The sequence below is a fragment of the Puma concolor genome, chromosome D2 (genome assembly GCF_028749965.1).
Source record: "Puma concolor isolate L17-30 chromosome D2, mPumCon1.1.hap2, whole genome shotgun sequence".
NCBI lineage: Eukaryota > Metazoa > Chordata > Mammalia > Carnivora > Felidae > Puma > Puma concolor.
Window position 1 is genome coordinate 38,627,604 of NC_141677.1, and position 24,770 is coordinate 38,652,373.

Sequence of the window (24,770 nt, forward strand, 5' to 3'; positions counted from 1 at the left end):
CAAATTCTCCTCTTCAGGTCTTTTGAGAGTCTCTTATGCCACAGCACAGAAACCAGGCTGTCATTCCCTTCCTAAAGATGAGCAGACGGCTCTCGTCAGAAGTGGACAACCAGACTGGGGCGCCCGGGTGGCTCAGTTGGTTAAGCGTCCGACTTGGGCTCAGGTCATGATCTCGTGGTTCATGGGTTCGAGCCCCGAGGGGGGCTCTGTGCTGACAGCTCAGGGTCTGGAGCCTGTTTCAGATTCTGTGTCTCCCTATCTCTCTGCTCCTCCCCACTCACAATCTGTCTCTCTCTCTGTCTCAAAAATAAATAAACATTAAAAAATTAAAAAAAAAAAAAAAAAAAAAAGAAGTGGACAACCAGAAAGCCAACACTTTCCTCTGAAGGTCTTGGGGTCACCGGAAACCCCAGGTCCTGGCCTCACGGCCCAGCACTCCCCTAGCCCCTCCCTTTCACAGGCAGCTTGTGGTACCTATCACAGGCCACTGTGGCCCAGAGAGGCTCTGGGAGATCTCAAGGCCTGACCATGTCTGAGGTGTGGCTCCAAGAACACAGTGGCCCATAAAACAGCCTCAAGGCTGAGCACCAGGAACAGCCATAAAACCCACAGTTGTAACAGCAGACACCCCGCGGCCGGAGCAAAGAAGCCAGCTGCTGGGCTCCCTGTGAACCGCAGAGGGATGTTCCCTCTCCAGCACTCCACCCAGCTGCAGCCCCGGGACACAGGATTGTAAGATCCTCGGAAGCCACCTGGCAGAAGAGGCATTTCACAGAGTGCTCACTAGCTGCCGGGGACTGCATTGGATGCCCTCCCCGAAGGAGGTCAAGTAGATAATGCAGAAAAGAGCCGGCACCCCGCCTGCAGCCAAGGACTCCGTAAATAGTACCCTTCATCTCTCCTAAGACCAGAAGTGCCCAGCAAGTTGGGCATGATTCCTGTCCTCCAGACGCGGAAACCGAGGCTCTGAGAAGTTGCACAACCAGGAAGTGACCGCACTGGGTCCGGGCCAGGTCTATCTCCAAACATGGGTTCTGCCCACCTCCCTTTCTCAGCTGCTCCTGGAGGGACCGGGGGACAGGCTGCCAGAGATGCTAGAGGAGGTCTGGGGGTTCCCGGCTAAGCGGCCTCCAGACTCTGGGTACGTGGGCTTCCGGGGCGCCCTCCCATATCTGCTGGGACAGTCCCCAGTGGTGTCTCAGGGAGCAGGCCCAAGCAGCCTCCCATATCAGCCACGGCTGGGGGCAGGGGTGGGTACCATCTCCTACTCCCGCTTCTGGGAAGGTTTTCCATGTCGCAGGCCCTCGGGCTGCCAACACATGGTAACAATGACAGGAGTAGTTCACCTTTAGTAGGTGCTTCCTAAGTGCCATGTAAGTACCTTACCCAGATTAGGTCCCTGCATGGATGCAGACACTCCACGAGGGAAGTGCCCTTTTATAGAAAATGGAGGTTTATGGTAGCTACACAACTTGTCCAAGGTCATGCAGCTACAGATGGCAGAGCTGGGAGTGAATCTTCAGTCCTCACCATACCGCCTCACCTCTCGGGGATCACATCCACAGAGGTGTCCACTTGGCCACCATATTCCCAGACACACAAATGGCTGCAACCTGGATCCTCTCCTCAAACTCCACCTTCCACCCTCCCTCAAATCCCCTGGCCTTTCTTGACTCCCTGTGCCCTAGGCCCTTTGCAGGTAAGGCTGCTGAAAGGTCAGGTTGGTTCTAAGCTTAGGGTCACCCAGCTCTGCCCCTCATCCCACTTCCAATTGGAAGGAGGGATGGGTCAGCCAGGTACAAGTACCTCCTCCAGAGAAACACCCAAACCCCAAAGGTCTTTAAAACAGCACTCCAGGGGCGCCTGGGTGGCTCAGACGGTTGGGCGTCTGACTTTGGCTCAGGTCATGATCTAGCGGTCTGTGAGTTCGAGCCCCGCGTCGGGCTCTGTGCTGACAGCTCAGAGCCTGGAGCCTGTTTCAGATTCTGTGTCTCCCTCTCTCTCTGACCTTCCCCCATTCATGCTCTGTCTCTCTCTGTCTCAAAAATGAATAAACGTTAAAAAAAATTTTTTTAAATAAATAAATATATAAAAATAAAAAAAATAAAATAAAACAGCACTCCAACCTAGACTCAAGAAAGACCTTTGCACCTGGCAGTCCCTTCTTCCTAAGTCCCAAGGGGTGCTAAGCAGGCAGTATTGCCCCATCACTAGCTCTCTCTTGATGACATGGAACCCCCTTCCTGAAGCAGGCAGAGCCATCAGGGATTCACCACGTTCGGCCAACAAACCCTTACAGGGCGCCATCTTGGTTGTTCAGGGCCACCTTGGGCACCTTGACCACGGGGAAGACCCTACAAGACCTCTAGGGGAAGCGGATCTTCCAGAGATCCTCTCCCCACCTTGGCAGTGGCCTTGCTCTGTTCTCCCTCCCCATGACTGTGTGCCTACAGTGACTCACCCTGGCCGGGCCTGGGGTTCTGACTCAGCTAGGCGGATGGGGCAGGAGGGACGTGTGCCATGCCAGACCTGGGATGAGAAGAAGAGCTGCCAGCTAGGGAAGGAACGGAAGTCAGGGAAGGGCGTGAGTGGGATGTGCGAGACTGAGGAACCTCGTGTCACTCTTGGGGGATATCAGGAGCGGCCACACAGGACGAAGGGTTGTACTGCAGAGTCGCACCAGCCAAGCGAAGGACAGCCTTCCCCGCGGCTCCCCTGCTGAATGTACTTATGGACTCCCCTACCCTCAATACCCCTTAAGAACATCATTTGTGGACACGCTGGTTGGCGGACACACTGGACATGGCCCCACCATGTCCACGTCCTAATCCCCAGGACCCGTGAGAATGTCTTATGTGACCAATGGGGTCCCACAGGTATCATTAAGCAATAGATTTTGAGATGGGGTAAGTGTCCTGGATTATCTCTAGATGTGAACACAAGGGTCCGGAGAAGAGGGAGGCAGAGGGAGATCTGACTGCAGATGAGAACGTAGCAGATATGGTGGTGGAAACAGAGACCACAGTGATGGGCTCTGAAGATGGGGCACAGGCCACAAGACAAGGACCACGACTGGCCACTGGATGCTACAAAAGGCAAGGGAAGGAGGCCCCCCCCAGCTCAGAGCCTCCAGAAGGAACCAGCCCAGGGGATGCCTTGACATTAGCCCCAGTGAAACCAATTACAAATTTCCGGCCCCCAGAGCTGTGGGAGAATAATTGCTGGTGTCCTGAGCCACTAAGTTTGCAGTAATCTATCACAGTGGCGATCGGAAACAGAAACACACTCCCCCCATCTGAGAAGTCAGGACGTACTCTCCTTGCTCAGCACCGTGCTGGCCAGAGACTAAGAGATGAACAAAACAGACGTATGCCTGGCCTCCTAGAGCTTCTAGTTACTCTCTCCTCCTCTTCCATCTTTCCTCCTGGGGCCCCAGGGCCTGGAGTACATTGCCATCTGCCTCTCAGAGTCTCCCCGTCCCTTTCCCTTCCAGTCCACTGCCTCCAAGCAGCTTTGCTGGGGCCACAGGGGCTTCACGGCCCTGGGCCCTCGGGCACACCCCTCACCCGCCCAGGCCTAATACTGCTCTCCTTCAGGCCTTCCTTCTGCAGAGAAGCCTTCTGCGAGCCCTGCCCTCTTCCGCGGACTGTCATCACACTCTGGACTCCCGTGTATGCACACGCGTGTGCACATGTGCGTCCAAGGGGGCAATGATCTGTCTTCCTACCTACCTGCACTCTCACCAGAGCAGACTCAACAAACACTAGCCTACCAGGCTCCCGTCCGCAAGTGACAGCGTCCATCTGGACTAGGTCTATGGTCCCTGAAATTTGGCGGATACGACGTTTAAAAAGAGCATGAAGGTCTTTGAATAATCAAAATTGTTTAAAAAAAGGAAAAAAAAGACAGGTGATCGGCACTCTCAGGCCTGAGTCGGAAACAGGAGGAAGTCTGGGCTCAAGTTTCAGTAACACAGAAGGGGCTTAAAGCCCCAGATTCCAAAGCCTTCCAAGGATGAATGTCGCCATGACCTTTAGACAGTGATCAAACCCTTCCAGGGCAGAGGCTGCAGGGAAAAGGTCCCAAAGAGGGTGGAACCATTCAGGAAAAGCAGAAATGAGGTGGCAGTCACCATCATTCCAATTAGCCTGACTGCCACCCACGTCCCCACCCGTGGGCTAGGCCCCAACCCCCTGGACCTAGGGCACGCTGCCCCAATCCTGCATGGCCACCTCTCCCCTAAGGCACGTCTCAGCTCAGTGAGTGCCTCCTCAGAAAGGCCTTCCCTGTCACCGACTAAGGGGGCCCCTCAAACATCCTCAACCCCATCGCCCTCTTCTGTTTTCTCCACTGTGCCCTAGAAATGATCTCATTCATTTATTGACTGATTGTTGATTATCTGACCCACCCCCCACCCCGCTCCCCACCTCCCCAGCCCTTTTTTCTTGCTGTTCTCCTTGGGTGGGCTTCACACAGTGCCTGGCACATGGGGGTGCTCAAGAATGCAGAATGAACCCTCACCGTGCATATCCAGGAGACACCGGGATACAAAGGCCCACTCCTGTCCTCACAAAACCCTAGTCTGGTGGCTCCCCCAAAAGAGCCCACCTGCAGAGTGAGAGCCTCTCACTAGCACAGAATCTTTCTTCCCTGACCAACAGCCCCATCCACTTCAAGACAGAAAAGATGGGAATGGAGAATCCTTAAGGTCAAGCACAGCAGATCCCAGTCAAAAACAACTCACTGGCTAAGTGAAAAAAGCCAGACACAAACGGCCACACATTCTGTGATTCCATGTATATGAAATGCCCAGATTAGACACACCCACAGAGCTACAAAGTAGATGACGTAAAGGGAGGAGGGGACGGGGGAGTGCCTGTTGAATGGGTACAGGGCTTCCTTTTAGGGTGATGAAAATGTTCCGGGATCAAATAGTGGTGACGGTTGCACAACTTTGTGAATATACTAAAAACTACTGAATTGTACACCCTAAAAGGATACATTTTATCTCAACTAAAAAAAGAGAAGACCCACTGAATAATGCAATGGAGTGGTCAGAACTGCAGGTTCTGGAGCCAGACTGCCCAGCCTCATTCCTGGCTTGAGCCACGGGCTGTATAGACTCAAGCAAATTCCTTGGTCTCTCTGTACATTGGTTTCCCTATGTGTAGATGGGGGTAATAATTGTGCCAGCCTCAAAAAGGTGTTGTGAGGATGAAATTCGACCATCACTTGTAGAAAACTTTGGTGGACTGCTTTCCCAATGTCCATCTTCTCCCTTCTTCGCAGACCCTGTTTTCCATTTAGAGGTCATCAAGGTTCTAGGGACACTGACCACACAGCCTTGCCTTAGCCTGACCAGTGAGAGTGACCCTCAGGACTAGTGCAAGGAATTCTGGGACAAAGGTGTTCTATTTCCTGCAGGTGTGAACATAAGAGCACGTGCCCTCCAAAACCGTGGAAGCCATCTGGGAACCCAGAGGCAATGCAGCCTCAGGATGAGGCCACCTGTAAGGAAAGTAGACCGGAGAGACAGAAAGAAACTGAGTCCTTGGAGACACTGAGCCACTGGATCAAGCATCACCTGAAGTCACCCACCCTTTCAGTTACATGAACTAATGAAGTCCCTTTAATGTTTAAGATAGTTAAAGTCAGGATTCCTTCCACTTACTATCAAAAGCATCACAACTCATTCAGTTACATAAAGTCCTTCCCTCTGGGCCTGGCACATAGTTCCCTAAACGTGTGAGCTATTGTGACTTTTTTTTCCAAACTTTTCCTATCGTATTCACCAAGGTCAAAGCTATTCATCCTGATGTCTAAAGATGAACACTACCGGCTTATAAGCAGATACCGGCTTATAACCTTATAATTCAATTCCACATCCCTGTTGATGGCAAGCCATAGACAACTCCCTCAAAGACCCTAAAATCAATGCACACAACAATTATTCATGAGGTGGTTTACTGTGTGCTCAGACAAGACGGGGTAGGCAAGAGGAAAGTGTAAGAACAAGGCACCATGGTTATAAGCTGACAGAGGAGTTTATAACCTAATCTGGAAGGCAAGAGCCAGGGCCACAAGACAGTAAAGCCTGTATTTGCCTCCTTATATGATTTAAGCAATTCAAAGTGAAAGCCAGAAGAGTTTGAGGGAAAAAGAGATGACAGTCTTGGTGGCTTTCTAGTGTCTCCTGGCCCCCTCTGCTCTCACACAGGGGCCTACGCAGATCCAAACACACTCCCTCCACCATCCAAGAACGTACAGACTAAACAGCACACCAGAGCCCAGCCCCAGGCCTTGCCTCGCTCCCGCAAACGCCAAAGTTCATGTCCATATTCCACGTACATGGCCAGAGACCCAGACCCATTCCCGGTCATGCACAGCAAGCTGGCTAAACTACTCAAGGATTCAGTCAGTTCCTCTTCCCCCAATTTCTTTTCTTCCCAATGCAGTAGAGATGTGATGCATGAAACACTTATTCCACAGAACCCAGGGGCAGGTGGGGAGCCTCAAATCCAGAGAAAGCAAGATGTAATGATGCAAAAAGAGATCAAGATACATGAATATTCATCTTCCTTCCCCTTATGATAGAAACCAAATTTGTGCGGGTGCACTGAGCTCCGTTTCCTCTGAATCCCTCAGAGCACTCAAGGTCTGTATCTCGTCGCTCTGCCTGAACACAGAACGTAATGTGGGGTTCCTGCCTCCAAGGACTGATGGTTAGAAAGGTGCATACATATGTAAAAAAAAAAAAAAAAAAAAAAAAAAAAAAAAAAAACACCAACCTCTACACTAAGTTCTGTGCATGCCCTATATGTATTTAGACCTCAGTTTAGAAATTGAAAGTCCAAAGACTGGCAGATTTCTTCTTATCCTTCAAGGAGTTCTCTAGAGACCATCCCAGAAGACAAAGCAGAGGCTGACTTATTTCTGGATCCCCTGCCCCGTGCCCAGGTATACAATAGGTGCCTAATTATTGTTTATTGCAGGAATTAAGTTACAACCTGGGATTTCTGCCCATACGATAGGACTGTAAGTTCTCAAACTCTGTGTCTTCTACCGCCTGGGCTGCCTATGTGACCCTGGGGCAATTACTTAACCTCTCTGGGTCTCTCCTCCCAAACACCTGCCCTTCAGGGCTGCTGTGAGAATTTTACCAGCTGCAACGCAAAGTGGCCAGCTCAGAAATATGACACACTGCAGACACATTCTAAGCTCTCAGTAAATGGCAGCCCTTCTGCCCCAACCTCCCCCCAGCCCCATCACAGTACAAGGTTTAAAACTTCCAGGATCCAAGGGGCGCCTGGGTGGCGCAGTCGGTTAAGCGTCCGACTTCAGCCAGGTCACGATCTCGTGGTCCGTGAGTTCGAGCCCCGCGTCAGGCTCTGGGCTGATGGCTCAGAGCCTGGAGCCTGTTTCCGATTCTGTGTCTCCCTCTCTCTCTGCCCCTCCCCCGTTCATGCTCTGTCTCTCTCTGTCGCAAAAATAAATAAAAACGTTGAAAAAAAAATAAAATAAAACTTCCAGGATCCCAATAAATTCTGGTTGACTGGAACTGACCAGCCCCACCCTTGGGGGTACTCTGTGCCTCTTTCCAATACACCCTGTGCCTTGTTAAAGAACTCAAAGCTATCTGGTCCCAAAACAATGCTTTCGTCTGAAGTCAGAGCCAATGGGGGTAGCATGTAAAACAAGAAGCCCATGAAGATATCTTGGCCAAGTGAGTTTGGCTGCCAAGGGGCCTTCCTCAGAGGAGGTCGTCCAGGCTGCAGGCCGGTTCACACGGAACACAAGTGTGCACCAAGGGGTTAATTAGCAATAAACAGATGCCGAGATTCACCTCTGTGCTGTTATTCCCCGTGTGCAGCAAAAACTATAATCGTTCTGTTCTTTGACAGGATGTTTGCATTTGAGCTAAAATTGCCTCCTCCACCCAATTTGCTGCAATTCGGTTCAGCACTGTGGGATGAGGGACTTGGCTCCTCTCTTGATGGCTGGTGGCTGGCCCGACAGAGTCCCCTTCCCACAGGGAATGAAAGAAAGAAATGGACGGGGGAAAGCGGGCAGAAGAAAAGCACAAATCTGTCATTTTATCAAACACAGGCAAAGACTGTCTGCAGGTGGGAAGCTGCTGTCCAACACTTACACAAACAAAGCATACAAAATGCCCTTTCTTTAGGGGAAGCTGGCCAAGCCGCTGGCAAACAGAGCAGGGAGAGGCTACCTTTGCAGGCACCCACACCCTGCCACTGCCCAGACTGGACGGGCATCCTGTCTGCTCAGGGCCTGGGGAAGGTGGCCTGGAAGGCTCCATCCCAGCTTCCAGAGATAATTAAATACCCTCAGTGCTCAAGAAGCCACAGACAAGAAAGAGATTCAGTGCCCAAAATACAATTTTAGCCAGTGTGGAATATTAGTCAGCTCATCAGCAAGAGTTTAACGCCCATCTGTTCACTCATTCACCAATGTCTACCAGGTGGCTATCTTGCGTCATGCCGCATGCTTGGTTCTGGGGATACAGAGGATTACCATGAGGCCCACAGTTTGCCCAGGCCTAAAGGATCCGTTATTAGGAGCTTACACTCTAGCCAGAGAGCTGGGCAAGTGAAGCAATGTGGAATCCTCCAGAGCTCATCCCTACCCTCTACCTAACACAGTACTTTGTATAAGGAGGGCTCAACGGAAGACTTGAATAGATCTACTTCTGCTAAATAGTATAATTCCACCTCGCTCTGTAAAAAAAAAAAAAAAAAAAAAAAATGGTGGCCTCTATATACTGAGTATCTCTCATGTGCTAGGTAGAACTTTCTCTGTGGTCTGCATCCTACAGGCAAGGAAAGCTGAGGCTTGGGGAGGGGAGACCACTTGCCCAGGACCACTTACTTAGCGAGAGCTAAGCCCAGATCTTCGTGCCCCATATCCCATACCCCTCCATGTCACCCGGCAAGCAGAGGAAAGAACACCCACGTCTGTCCCTCGCCCAGTCCCAACTCAACTGGGGGCTCCCCCAAGGAAGTCCCACCATGACTAATGTCCCTGGGATCCTCTTCACAGCCTGGCCCAATGTGGAACAACTTGCTAATGATAAAAATATTTGCTTAACTCAGTGATTGTGGGAAAATAACCTTTCTTCCACCCTAAGCTCTACCATCATATGTAGTATCCAAAGGAAATGTCACCACCTCACCATTGAGATACCATCTTGGTACTCCGCTGGCCCCTGGCTACCATGTTCCCTCAAGGAATCCCTGCCTCCTACCTCAGTAGCATCCTCACTGTGGCTATTGATGGAGGAGAGAGGTCAAAAATAACTCAACCACAACTGAACAGAAGCCATCTATTGGGCATCTCGGAGGTGCTAAGTGCTCATAATGACCACCTTATTTTACTCACACAAAAATTCTATGAAGCAGATATTTTTAGTATTCGTATTTTACCGATGAAGAAAGTGAGCCTGGCAAGGTTAAGTGAACTGTCCAAACCCACCAAACTAGTGCAAAGTAACGCGGGGATTCAAGCCTGGCTTTGTCCTACTCCAAGGCTAGGCTATAACGCTCACAAGCCTAAATTTAAGAGAGGAAAGTTAACATGCAGCATGAGTATTGCCCCTCTGTGGTGGGGAGAGGGGAGGAGGGATCACACATTTACTCCAATGCTGCCAAAACTCGAGGCATTTTTGGAACTTTTCTTTGGAAGTCACCTACAGAGGTCAATTACATGCCACCCAGAACTTTGAGATTCAGTACATCATAATTACACATTTGGGGGACCAGAAATACATTATCCACATTGGCTTCCTCTCTTATTCATTATACTCGCCTGCAAACTACCTCAGTTTCCTAAAATCATATTGACTTTCAAATGCCAAGAGATGTCACCCCAGTAACATTCAAAAGAATGCACAGATGCTATCAACAAGCCTGTTGCCAAAGACAGACCCTCATTTTCCAAGTAAGAATGAAACCGTTTGTTCTTCCAGTCCTGCATTTATTCAAAAAGCATTTTGTGATGCTGGACAGTGTGGCAGGTTGCTAAGGAAACAGGGATAAACATAAAAAGTTGCCTGTCTTGGAGTTCTCAGCATGGGGACAATATCTCAGGCAACTTTTGCAGAAGCCTTCCAGTGCCCCAAATACTATGGATGCAAAGATGGACATACAGTCCCAGACTTCAGGAAGGCTACATTCTAGCAGGTGGCCAGACATGCCAGCTATCCCTCTGGAAGCTGGGTCCCCTAGAGTGGAGAACTACGGAAGACAGAGTGACTGCATAAGCTACTGTCCTGGTCCATGCTAGGAAAACAGCCTCCAAAGGTAACCAAAGCGAAGTAACAATCACAATGAATGCTTATATGGCACCTGTCACATAGCAGGTGCTACTGTAAGCAATTAACACATATCATATCCTCCTAACAAATCCACAAAGTGGTTACTATGATTAGTCCCACTTTCCAGGCGAGTAAACTGAGGTGCGGAGAGAGTCAGCAACTTGCCAAAGGTCTAAAAGTCACCAAGTGGCAGAACTATGATTTGAGGCCAAGCAGTCTGGCTCCAGAGGGTATGATGTTGACGACAACATTGCGCTTAGTGGAATGAGAGATGCTCCTGTGGACATGTACACTCTGGTCCACTGGGTTTGAGAAAAGCAGCCACATTACTCTCCTTATTACTCACGTCCGATCCCCTGTTGTCTCGGCAGTGAACTCTTGAACTTGAACTCACTCTGCTAAAACACGAAATCTGAACTGTGTGGAATGGGCTAAAGGGAAGAGACATTTCCAAGGGTGAAGCACTTCACTGCAGGCGGGGGACGATGAGGGACCTGGGAACCAGCCTCTGCCTCCATTACACTCTGGATGTCCCAGGCACAGAGCCACTCAGAGTAATACTCCAAGTGGAAGAGAACTGAGGGGCAGACGGTGCTTCCGGGTCACAGGGCAGAGCACAGGCCACCGCTGTCAATGCTCCACGTCACCACGGCAGAGAATAAAGTATAACTTCATCTGTCAACAGCCAAGATGCCTTTGAGCTCTCCATCCTCTTTGGAAGGGGGAGAGATGGGGCACTCTAGCCCCTTGGCCCCTCTGCTCTAGTGTGTAAGAAGGAGAGTGGCTCGCAAGCTGATGGCAGGGACGAGAAGGTTTTCTGGAGCCAGAAATCCCTGGGTTGGAGTGGAGCCCTGCCACTTCTTCAGTGACACCCCTCGGCCAAGTGCCATAACCACTGCACGGCTCGGTGTTTGCTCACCTATAAAACGGGGATGAGGGGGATGGGATAATACCCACAACATGGGCTTTTTGAGAGGAATAAGTGACATAAAGCATGTGGCGTGCTTAACACCATTCGTGACCCTTAGCAGCACCAGGAAACATCCAGTGTGATTAGTAAGTTCTAGAAGCCCTCGCCCCAGTTTCCCCCCAGCACGGCACTCTGGAGCCCCTTCTGCGGTCTGGATATTCTCCAGATCTACTTCCCACTCCTCCTGGGTGCCCTGCTGCAATTCTCAGGATCTCTCGCTGTTAAGGTGTTAGGGTACCATGTGACTGAGTTCTGGTCAACGGACTATGTGGGCAGAAGTGATGTGAACGGCTTCCAGGACCGCTCCCACAAAGCCACACCTCAGGATCCTTAATTCTCACTCCCCAGCTGTCAGTTGGATACAGGGGATTCAGCAGAGACTGTCAAGAGTGCCCTAGAAGACGGCAGGGCCATCCACAGGTACAAGGAGCCAAGGTCTCTGAACGACTGTGTGAAACAAGCCCCCACCCCTTCCCACCCCACACACCCCACAGCTGGCCTGGCCTGACAAATGCACAAGTAACCGAGCCCCCAGGTGGACTCCCAGGTCCCTATTACCTCACTGCTTCCATGACCACTGCCTGCATCACAGAGTCTAGATGTCATAATATGGCTGAAGAGAGAAATCGGCGGCTGTGACTGGTTTGGCATGGTAAGCATGAGGAAAAGCGAGCAGCAGCTCACGAGTAGTAGTAGAAGGACCACTAGTCTAAAAGACACCAGACAGCCCAGCAGCAACGCTACCTGGGCTCAGGGTCAAGCACAGGCTCTTCACGAGAACAGCATAGGGCACTGGAAACAGCATGGTCTTTGAGGCCAGGACCCCAGGACCCATGCCTGCCACGACTTCCCTAGGAAAGGAAAACCCTCTGAGCTTCAGTTTCACACCTGCAAAATGGGGGCGACAACGCCTGCCTCTGTGTCCTGTGACATCACGTTGGTATCTTGAAAACGGCCATGGTGGGTGTATTTACACCACAGGAATGGACAAATGCTACAAACAGGGGTTTCTTCCTAGAGATTAAACACTTACCAGCACATCTCTGGATAACAGGTGCCAGATAAATGGAACAGGAGAGGAGGGACAAGGAAAGAGAATTCCAGGCGGAGCGGAGGTCATCCTTGACATGCAGGAAGTCCTGTGTGGCTGGCCGGCAGAGGCTGGGGAAGAGAGGCTAAGAGGAACCCAGAGAAAGCACTATATGAACTGGATCTCGCAGAAGGACCACCCTAAATGGTCGTTATTTGTTCTAGTTATTGCTGCATAACAAATCACTTCAACATGTAGTGGTTTAAAACAATTGTTTTATTTTGTTTATAATTTTTTAAGTCAGGAATTCAGGGAGGAATGAGCTAGCTGGTTCATCTCTGATTATGTCAGTTGGGGTTCAACTACCCATTTCCAGGACGGATTCTTCCCACCACGTCTGGTGCCTTGGTGCTCCTTGGAGAGTCTGTCTCTCCATCCCGTCCCCACCTCCATGTAGCATCTCAGCCTTCAGGCCTCTCCTTGTGGCCCGGACTCCTCACAGCATGGTGGTCTCAGGACAATCAGATGTCTTATACCCAATGGCTGCCTTCTCAAAAGCCAGTGTTCCAAGGGACCAAGAGGGAAGCTGGAAGGGTTCTTCTGACCTAATCTCAGAAGTCACAGTCATCCCCACCTCATTCTACTGGTGATGAGCAAGTCACGGTCCAGATTCAAAGCAAGGGAACACCCAAGAACATGAATACCAGGAGCCTTGGTTTGTCAAGGACCTTGCTAGAGGACAAGCCACCACACCATTACTGATGGGCCAATGCTCACCGCCCACAATCCAGGACCACCCAGAAGAGGCACAGGAGGTCGAAAAAGGAGAACCCCCAGCCCCGTCCACAAGAAACATCAGATGGGTGGTGGTCACACAGGACAGGGAGGACAAACGGCGGAGAGTGTCAGAGGCAGAGCCAGGCCTGGCTTGCGGAGCAAGGAAGGCTTGGCAGGAAGCTGACACAGCCGGCAAGTGCACCGCGCGCCTCGAAGGATGGGGGAGGCAACGTGGAGAGTTAAAAGGGAAGGAGTGGGCCATCCCTGAGGTCACACCCAGCCTTCCACCACACCTGGACCGCCCTTGGACCGGACCAGGCCGTCTGCACACTTCCCAGTCCAGGCATGCCGCTCAGCCCTGGACTCGGTGGCAAGGGTCAGGCAGCTCTCCAGAGCCAAAGCAGCCACTGACTATGCCAGCTCATCACCAGGCCCGTGAGCCTGTCCAGTGCACCAGCGCTCAGGGAGGGGCAGTGGAGTGTAGACCTGTTTACTCTGGCCCGACCTCCTCACCCAGAACCAGCAGGCACCACGACCGGCAGAAAGGCCAGTTATGCAACCACCCTCACAGCAGCCTGCCAGCCCCAGAGATCCGGCCTGGCCGCCTGGGCCCAGGAGTGAGACTGCCGCGGCCTACCGGGCCAGCCTGGGCTCCGACTGCCATTTTCCATATAGGTGCGGATGCTCTGCTGACAAACACCTGGGGACAGCAGGGGCCGTGGGAGGGAGCTAAAAATAGCACAGCTGGCACTGGAGAGGCCTTTTCCACATCCTCTGGGTCCTGTTATTCCTCGTGCACAGGCCCTAGGGGCACACACGGGCTGGCACCCAAGCGTTCACTCTTCTCAAAGGCTCGTGCTGAGAACGAACGTGGGGGCCTGGGAGCCTTCCTACATCACGTCAGGAGCTGCACCGTCGTCAGAAGTCATGGCAACAGCCTGTCCCGGGAGCTGGGCCTAGAGATCGGAAGGCTGGGTTCACCTTCACACCCCCACCTCCCCCCAGTGGTCCCTGTCTGGCCACCTCCTCTCTGACCAATCATCAGTGTTCTCCACCTTTTCTGGATCTCAAGCTCTTAATGTTTCTCTTACTTATTTGGCCATTAAGAATTATGGGCCTTACCCTGTTCTTCATTTCTTATGTAAGTGTATACCAGCCCAGCTAGACACTTAGAAAAGTCACATGTATGGACATGTGAGGCGCACACTGCACAATTCCAGGGGCATTGTTCACACTTATGATGTGGATGGCGGCCCTGGAATCACACAACGTGGCTACTGGCGTTGCCTGAGAGGAAACAATGCCTTATGCAAATCTGTATCCCTGGGAAGAGGATAGCCAGGATAATAAAGATTCACAGACTGACCAGCTCGTCTCCTGCTTCCAGATATTGTGCACAGGGTCTGGCAGACGCAAGGCCACAATACCCAATGGTCTAGAAAGAAATCCATGTTGTGATACAATAATGTATTTCCAGGCTTTGGAGGTGGAGAGCGGCAAGGAATCGATCTTTCTAAGGCAAGGGAAGATTCATAACCACTGAATGAGTTAGCACTACCTTCTTCTGAGTGCACAGATTAAATTCTCTGCCCCACCGACATCTGAAATGCACTTTATTTATAACAGATCAGGGAATTCAGATATAGTTACGTGCTTTTCATAGAAGTCCCATTCTTTTAATAACACAGTTTCAGAGTTTGAGATATGAGCAAACTGTATGTGGGAAGAATAGGGACTCATTCCACATCACGACGCTCAGGTTCATAGTCTAATGATCAGGCTTTACTGGGGGTGTCAGACTCTTCCACCCTCCATGCCCTCCTGCACGTGCATGCACAAATACACACACGCCACACACACCTCGAGCTTTTAAAAATATGCCTGAATTCTGCATCCTAGTCCTAATATCTCCCATGTATGTGTAAATATTAAAAATAGTGGTTTTGGGGGCACCCGGGTAGACCAGTCAGTTAAGTGTCCGATTCTTGATTTCAGCTCAGGTCATGATCTCACAGTTGTGAGATCAAGCCCTGCACCAGCTCAGCGTTGGTTGTGGAGCCTACCTCAGGGAAAAAAAAAAAAAAAGTGGTTTTATTCAAAACTTAAAGGAAGACTGATACTCAGAAAAAATGTCCCATATTTATTCTGTGCCTCCAAATACCCCCCAACATAGAGAGATGTATGGCACATGGGCCATAGTTAGAAGTCTAATTATGTATTATCTGATATGAATCTCATAGCAGCCCTAGAGTTGTGCAGTGAGCAACCTGTACAACTGCACACAGCATACTTGACTTTGTTCCAGCAAAGAAAAGCAAGAGTTAGAAAGATTAGAAGGACTAGATAATCTTTAAGGTTCATTTCTAGTCATAGTACAGAATTCTCGGAATTTGTGCAAGGGGTCTCACACCTCATCTAGGGATGGTACATGAGTCTCCACACACCAACCCTTCTCTTCAGTCCTATCTATCTATGCCCTAATGTTTTCCCTCACTCTGTGGCACAGATGAGCTAAGCAGAGCCAATCTACCACTACAGGTGGTACACCTGCATGTGGACAGTGCAAGGGTCAGATGTGCAAGGTCCACTGCCTGCCCACCAGGACTTACACCTGGCTTGGCCCCTCACTACTGTGTGACCCCGGGAAAATTACTCTCCTTTGCATGCCTCTGTTTCCTAATCTGATAACACCACCTACTTCACCGGGGTGTTGTGAGGATTAAAATAAGATAACAGCATGCAGGGCTTAGAAACCATCAGACACATAGTAAGGACTCAAAATCTATTATCCAAATTCACACATATTCTCTATGCTTCGCTGTTCTGATGTACAAAACGGGGATTATAAACGTGCTTACTCCATACGACTGTTTTTTTAAGTTTATTTATTTTGAGAGAGAATCAGCACAAGAGCATGAGGCAGGGAGGAGCAGAGAGAGAGGGAGAGGGAGAGGGGGAGAGAGAGAGAGAGAGACAGAGAGAGAGAGAGAGAGAGAGAGAGAGAGAGAGAGAGAGAATCCCAAGTAGGCTCCATGCTCAGTGCAGAGCCCCACAACAGGACTCGATCTCACAAACCATGAGACCATGACCTGACCAGAATTCAAGAGTCAGGCATTCAACCAACTGAGTGCCCCCATAGGAGTGTTTTCAAAGTTAAATAACATAATAAACATAAGGAGCTTAAGACAGTGCTTGATGCATAGTAACTACTCAAAAAAAAAAAAAAAAAAAGTTTGTTACCATTTTTTTTTCCCCTAAGAAGTCAATTACTCCAGTTCACATAGACTTACCAAAACAAAAGCACCACTAAGTGTAGGATCAATGCAATGACTTAAGGAGGAAGAGAAAGTGGCTAAGAGAGAATGTCTGAGAATTCACTGCTGTTTGCTACAACAGGTAACAGACAGGATGTACTAGAGATTAGAGGTCTTTGTTCTAAGTTAATTCTTTCTGAGGTCAGGAAGTAAAGAGGAGCATGGGTGAACAGGCACTGAGAGGTGGGGAGGAAAGAACGGGACCCACTCCCTTGCTGGTTTCTCTCTTCACCATTAGAATCGTTTCAAAGCCCTGCCTAGCATTTAAATAGCATCATCCCCTAGAGATCGCTGTTTCGGCTTCGTTACAGTCTGTGTTCATAGCGTACAAATAGAAACCTTTGTGATTTTATTAGTTTCCATGCAACTCAGGAGAGATTTGCATGATAACATTTCAGCTCCTGACTTAAAAGAAGGGACCAATTAAAAATATAGTGCTTGCACTGCCTGTCACTGGAAAATGTAAAGGTTCCCGGAGTTTTAAAAATCTGTCGTATCTGGTTCACGGCCACAAATCAACCATTCAGTACAACCGATACAATAACCACTGTCTAAATTTTTAGCTTATTCTGTAAGAAATATTTGCAGGATGTCTGCACCCCCTAATAAGAGTGTAACGACAATACGGAAAAATCTAAAGAAGTATTTTTGTCTGGGCTTCGTCAAGTCCTACACAATCACCAATTCACTCAATAATACCCCAAAGCTGCCTGGGACCCTGTGGATCTGCGAAGTGCTAACGTAATGTATCTGTGACGAGTTAAAATGTAATACATGGCCCCTGTAGCATGATCTAATTGATGTTATGTAACCTAAGACTATTCAGTACGTTCTGATGTGCTGGTTGTTTATGATTTGGGGGTGGGGAGGATTTTATTTCAGAAATCATTGGGATGTGGGGATCATCCTTTCAGACACTCGCTCCTTTGCCACAGAAGCTCTGGGCATCTCCTCCCACTTCTTGTGGCTGAAATGCTCCATGGAACAGAGCCCAGATGAACATTCTCACCCTGGGGTTGCCTTCTGGGGCAAGTCAAAGAAAAGCATCAAAGTAGGTTGATTGGTGTGACCTCCTCTTTAATGAGATGTTTCTTTTTATGCCTAACCTCAACCAAGCCAGCCTATCATGGCACACCACTTACAGTCTATAATCTAAGATGTTTTCAACCTGGCCTCCACCCCCAAAATTAAAACTAAAACCTCAATGGTGATGTGGCTATTTCCTTCGAAGTAATAGCAGAGTCACAAAATACTATTCCTGAGACTTTTTTTTTAATGACAAGTTTGATGATATTTCCAAAAGGGCCTCTGTCCTCAGATTGTAATTCTCAAATATGCCATCTCGTCGAAGTCAATATTGATGTTTCGGGGACACATCAGTCAGATTTCAATCTTGTGATTTATAATAGAACCAGAACTGCCCATTTACCTTGAATGATTTACCACTGGGTTCCTTATCAGGCACAAATGATAAAGAATCTGACTGAAGAAATGACTAGCTCTTGAAATCACTGAATCTGAGAACATGTTACACAGTGAAAACTGAGGCCCAGGGACAATGACTTGCCTGAGACACCAGAGCCACTCGTGTGTTAAAATCAAAAATCCAGAGGCGCCTGGGTGGCTCAGTCGGCTGAGCATCTGACTTCGGCTCAAGTCGTGATCTCATGGTTCGTGGGTTCGAGCCCCACATCAGGCTCTGTGCTGACAGCTCAGAGCCCGGAGCCTGTTTTGGATTCTGTGTCTCCTTCTCTCTCTGACCCTGCTCTGCTCCTGCTGTCTGTCTCTCAAAAATAAATTAACATTAAAAAAAATTTTTAATAAAAAAAATTTCACACTCAGAACAGACACCATCAAATCAGACTCTGCCAGCAGAGGGACAGTTGTCCTGTCTGCTCTGCTGTCAGTGTGGACAGCACCTCAGGCAAAAAAGGCCAGGCTGGGCACTTCTCAGGGGACTCCCACTCACCAACCCTCAGAGGAAAATTACTAGCTGCCCCAATGCAAGCACAAGCACCCCGGTGGAGAATGTGTCTGGGAGGAAAATGTACCTGAAGATAATGGGGGGTCATCTCCAGGAGGGAGGATTTGGAGCAATTTCTCTTTCCTTTCGTTTTCTTTTTTTTCCTGTATGGTAAAATAGTCCTAACATAGAACTTAACCATCTTAGCCATTTTTAAGTGTACAGGTCAGTAGTAGTAAGTACATTCACATTGTTGTGCGGAATGCTTTCATCTCGCAAAACTGAAACTTGGTACCCATTAAACAACGCCCCATTGGCCCACATTGCCCTCCTTCCTAAAGCCTCTGGTAACCACCGTTCTACTTCTGTCTTTATGACTTCGACTATTCTGGGTACTTCATAAAGTAGAATCATACGGTATTTGTCCTTTTGTGTCTGGCCCCTTTCACTTAGCGTAACATCCTCAAGGCTCATCCACGTTGTAGCATGCTTTAGAATTTCCTTCCTTTATAAGGCTGCGTGGTTCTCCACTGCATGTACAGACCACATTGTGTTCACTCACTCATCTGTCAGTCAACATGTGGGCGGCTTCCACCTTTTGGCTTTTATGCTGCTATGAACATGGGTCTCCAGAAGTGGAATTGCTGAATCATATGGCAATCCAATTTTTGATTTTTTTTTTTTTGAGGAACCACAAATACTTTTTTCCACAGTGACTGCATCATTTTATATTTCCATCAACAGTGTACAAGGATTCCAAATCTTCAAAGCTTAGCCAACACTTGTTATTTTCTGTTTTTTTTTTTTTTTTTATAGTAGGCATCCTAGTAGGTGTGAGGTCTCCTTTTTTTTTTTCTTTTTCCTAATGCCTCTCTGTGCATTTCTACAATGAACATACATTGCCTTTAGGATTAAGGACAAAAGTATAAAACACTGAAGTTAAAAAATGAATCTTATGGATGGATAAAAGACTTGAATATAAGACTTGAAACCATAAAACCCAGGCAGTCAGCTCCTTGAAATCGGTCCTGGTCGTGATGTATCAGATTTGACACTACAAACAAAGGCAACAAAAACAAAAATAAACAAGTGGAACTACACCAAGCTAAAAAAAAAAAAAAATAACCTTTGCACAACAAAGGAAACTATCAACAAAATAAAAAGGCAATCTGCTGAATGGGAGAAAATATTTGCAAATCATGTATTTTATAAGAAGTTAATATCGAAAGTACATAAATAACTTATATAACCCAATAACAAAAGAAAACAAAAACAATGCAATTTAAAAAATGGGCAGGAGATCTGAATAGACACTTCCCCAAAGAAGGCATCCAGATGGCCAACAGGTACATGAAAAGATGCTCAACATCACTCATCATCAGGGAAATACAAATCAAAGCCACAATGGGATACCACCTCATACCTGTCAGAATGGCTATTATCAAAAGGACAAGAAATAAAAAATGCTGGCGAGAATGTGGAGAAAAGGGAGTCCTCGTGCATTGTTGGTAAGAATGTAAACTGGTGCAGCCGCTGTGGGGACAGTATGGAGAGTCCTCAAAAAATTAAAAATAGAGCTACTATTTTTACATTTTACATGATGCAGCATTTCAACTTTGGGGAATTTCTCCAAAGAAACCAAAAACACTAACTCAAAAAGATATCTGCACCCCCATATTCACTGCAGTATTAATTACAAGACACAATATATAGAAACAACCTAAGTGTCCATCAATGGAGGAACGGATAAAGAAAATGTGATTTGAGAGAGAGAGAGAGAGAGAGAGAGAGAGAGAGAGAGAGAGACAGAAAGAAAGAAAGAAAGAAAGAAAGAAAGAAAGAAAGAAAGAAAGAAAGAAAACACAGACAATGGAGTATCATTTAGTCATAAAAAAAGAATGAAATCTTGCCATCTGCCACAACATGGATGTTATTGAGGGTACTATGCTAAGTAAAATAAGTCAGACAGAGAAAAAGAAATACCATATGATTTCACTCATATATGGAAACCAAAAAGAAAGGAGAAAAAAAAAAAAAGAAAGAAAACCAAGCTCAAAGATATAGAGAACAGACTGGTGGTTGCCAAAGGCTGGGAATGCAGGGTGTATGAAATGATGTAAAGGGAATCAAAAGATACAAACTTCCACTTATAACATCAATAAGTCATGGGGGGATAATGTGTAGCAAAGCAACTATAATCAATAATACTGTATTGCATATTCAAAAGTTGTTAAAAGAATAGATCTTAAAAGGTCTCAGAACAAGAGAAAATAATCTCTAACTCTGTAAGGTGACAGATATTAACCAGGCTTATTGTGATTGTTTCACAATATATACAAAAATCAAATTATTATGTTGTATACCTGAAACTAATATAATACTATATTCGTTTAAAAAAAAAAAAGAAATCTTACAAGGAAAATAGGGTTGCACCCGAGCTTAAGGAAAGGATGCCATTTTTAATACTGAGGCAAACCACTGACTTCTCTTGTAGGTTCAGCTAAAGACACCATTCCTATACCCGTTGAGAATCTTACACCTGATCAGTTGTGGCTGACACAATCCACAGGACGAAAGGCCATAATGCATGGGTAGCTAAAACAATTCCTTTAAACACTATGAGGAAAATGCTCCCAGATGCAAAAAGAAAAGAAAAGAAAAGAAAAGAAAAGAAAAATGTATATAAAGCTGTAGCCAGCTAATACTGGTCACGAAACTCCCCAGCACTTGGATAAACCCTGTCATCTTCCAAACCTTCCTCCAAGCCTGAGAGTCCTTTCTCTGAGTTTTCCACTTGATCATCATTAGACGCCCACTTTTTCCCCTTCCAGAGCCATAAAGGGTCTATACTCCAAAGTCACATGAAGGGAAAATAAATCAATGCAGCAACTGCTCCTGAAGAGGGGCGGAACTCTGCTCCTGTGTAACGTGTACATAGAAAAGACCCCCACGGAGCCCCGTGACTCCCAGGATCTGGGCCACAGGCCACCCGGGGCCCCATGCTATCAGTTCACCAGACAATGCTTTTCACTGGAAAAGCCAAAATCTTCCCACAGTGAAAACACTCTTTCTACTGGTCTTTCTATAACACTTCTCTCTTTGGGGGTGAGGTCACTTGTCATGACTTATTCGTTAAGACAAAGGTGCAGGAACTAAAAACAAAATCCACCCAATTATATATTTACCCAACCTCTAGCTCCCAGAAAAGAAATTATATTTTTCTTGGTGTGAACATCTCCTTCTCCCCCCTACTCTCCCTCACCTTCTCCTCTTGCATGTTCTCCTTCCTTTTCTGGTTTCCTTCTGTTCCGCGGACCAGGGGAAATGGCAGAACTAGTATATGGAAGCCCAGAGAAGAGGCGTAAGATGAGCAGTTGGGAGGGACAAGCCTTGATTCTAGGGAGCAGCCGTCCTTAAATGGTACAAAAAGAGGCCCCAGATCACTATCTGCTCTCTGCCCTTTGGGAAGAGCCGACACCTAGAAAGCAGAGTCCGCCTCCGGCTTCTTAACAAAGGATCCACACTCTACATCTGGATTCTTGGCATGGCCCCTGATTCACATCTGCTCCCAGCCAAGACCAGCACTAAACTATGAAGGAAGCTGAAGTTTGGAACACAGTGCATGTACCATTGACAAAGAGGTGACGTGATGGCCCGGGGACAGCCAAAACCTCCACCCGCAGCGTCTAACAAGACCAGACACATCCTGGAGGGCAAACTATCAGAACCAACGGCCAAAATGGGCCACCTTCCAAACTTCGGGGAATAGGACAAGGAAAACTCTCACTACCCCAGGTGAAGGACACCAGCAAGTCATTAAGAGAAAAAGAAAGTGGCCTTCACAGGAGCAACACCGTTATGGGCATTCTACCCCTCCACAACACTGCTGCCATTAACCACCACCCAGCTCTTGGCCTCCCTGGGCTGGATTTAGAATCTGAAATCTACTCTCCACTGAGATTGGCTCTGGGTGTCATGGAAACAGACCAGAAGCAAAGAGGGGCTAGTGCAAGGAGAAAACTCTTTCTCTCCACTCATTCTAAGGTGGGCTTGTCCTCCATGAAACAGTGGCCTCAGGAGATCATGAACACCCCCATCCCCAATGATGATGGGGCACAGGGCTCCCAGCACCGGCACCGGGGAGGAAGTAGAATCCAGGCCCAAATCTCCCTTCCACCTCTGTGACTTCATAATACCACGTGCTTCTCAACTAGTGAGACCAAGTTCCTGTTTGTTGTCCACGAACCTGCCAACTTCAGTCTCTCTGCTCCCAGACTTAGCAAAAGTCACTACAGAAGGAAGAAAAGAAGTAAAGGGTGAAAAGCAGAAGGAAGGCGTGAAGAAAGGAATACAGGCATGTCTGCTGATTAGCTTTCACATGTCCAGAGTAAGCCAGATCTGGGTCCCTCAGAAAACATGGTAGGGAGCCCCGTGAAACAGCACAGAGAACAGAAAGTAAATGAGATGTCTTAAATAATTTCGCATTTGGCCAGGTAAAGAAGCATTAGTCATACAGGTAATGAGATCTTACAGGGAGATGAGGATGTTAAGTACATCCATTCAGGACCTGGAGTGTCAATTACATTTCCAAATTGGCAATGAGACAAAGACAATCACCAAATAATGCTGAAAACAAAGCAAATTCCATTTCCATTCTTTTGAAGCTCCCCTCCTGTCCCCTGCCTGACTCACCCACCTCGCAGACAGCTGCTCGTCATGAACTAAATCCTTGTTATCCGCTGGCCAAGAGAGACCTGGGTGGCGTGAATAATTGAAAGCCAGGAATGACTCAAACATCGTGTCACCAAATCAAGCCCATCCCTTTCACCCAGACTTTCTCCACAGCTCCTAACAAATTACCCAGAAAAAAAGAGCAAAACATATTTGCACCTACTACACTCCCACCCGGCCCCCAGCTAACTGTGATGGAAAGGGCCCTTCCAACATATATTTAAATGACTCAATTCCTGCCCTCGAGGGAGGGGCTCACAGGCAACTCCAAGACCAGACACTGCACACCCCATGAGAAGATAACTGTTTTTTTCCCTCTCGTCCTATCAGATGAAAGTCACAAGTGGGGCGGGGGGGGGGGGGGGTACCGGGGGGCACCTGAGTGGCTCAGTAGGTTAAGCATCTGACTTCAGCTCAGGTCATGATCTCATGGTTCATGAGTTCGAACCCCACATCTGTCTCTGGGCTGACAACTCAGAGTCTGGAGACTTCTTCAGATTCTCTGTGTGTGTGTGTGTGTGTGTGTGTGTGTGTGTGTGTGTCTTTCTCTGCCCCTCCCCCATTCACACTCTGTGTCTGTCTCTCTCTCAAAAATAAACATTAAAAGGGGTCCCTGGGTGGCTCAGTCGGTTAAGCATCCAACTTCAGCTCAGGTCATCATCTCGCAGTTCATGGGTTCAAGCCCCGTGTTGGGCTCCAGAGCCTGGAGCCTGCTTCAGATTCTGTGTGTGTGTGTGTGTGTGTGTGTGTGTGTGTGTGTGTGTGTGTGTGTCTCCCTCTGCCCCTCCCCATTCATGCTCTGTCTCTCTCTCTCTCTCAAAAATATACATTAAAAACAAAGTCACAACTGGGTCTTATTCTTCCCCTAGCACCCAGCCTGGTTTGCGCACAGAGTATGTACTCACCAGGTGGTAAAAGCAAAATCAACAACAATCGTAACCATAACATTCAACGGAGGACCTACTGTGTGCTTGCCACTGCACTAAGCCCTTCCTCCTTCCGGCCGCTGAAGACGCTCAGGGCTCAAAGCTTGGTCCGACTGCTCCTCGTTGACAGTGCAACCACATCAACAGCACAGCTCCAGGACAGGGTCCCTGGCGGTGTGAGCTGCAAACAACCCTAATACGCTAGGGTGAAAAAAGAACGACTTTCAACTTCCCCTGACAGAACCCCTGAGAAGAGCAGCTGAGGGGGCCCAGCACCGTGCCGCGCCACCCATCTCCCCACACTCAGCATCGGTCTTGAGTCCAACCCTTTTAAGCTGAACCCTCCATCTGGGAAGACCCACCCAGGTCCCTGTGGAAAATCGGGCTGGCGGTCTTGCTGTCCGCGGACTTCAAACACTCCAGAGGGAATGGCCAGCAGCTGGCTTCCTGGAGCATCACCACGGCGCAGGCCTGGCTACACCACCAGCCTTTAATTTTGCAAGAAGTTGGTTTGGCAGACTTGCCATCCTGGACCTCGGGAAGCCTAGCCCCTTGCAGTGTGACCAACTGGCGAGAGGAGGAACCCGCATGTTGATGGGCGGGGAACGCACACACCCCACCCTGTATCTCTGCGGACCACTGCTCTGGCCACCACAACCCAACCCTCCACCAACAGCTCTTGTGGGTTCCTTGGGAGCAGGCACCCGAACAGTGGGTGTTAGCAGTCAG

The 24,770-nt window shown here is 48.4% G+C and overlaps 1 protein-coding gene and 1 long non-coding RNA gene across 25 annotated transcripts in view; both read right to left on the reverse strand.

The window, feature by feature from the left end:
• KCNMA1 (potassium calcium-activated channel subfamily M alpha 1) overlaps positions 1–24,770 on the reverse strand; it is a 739,980-nt gene that overhangs the window by 707,381 nt on the left and 7,829 nt on the right. The gene's annotated exons all lie outside the window — the stretch shown is intronic.
• On the reverse strand, positions 12,586–23,623 carry LOC147576000 (uncharacterized). The gene is made up of 2 exons (XR_015241655.1): positions 21,647–23,623; positions 12,586–19,438 (listed from the first exon to the last, which is right to left on the reverse strand). It is a non-coding gene; the product is annotated as an uncharacterized LOC147576000 (long non-coding RNA).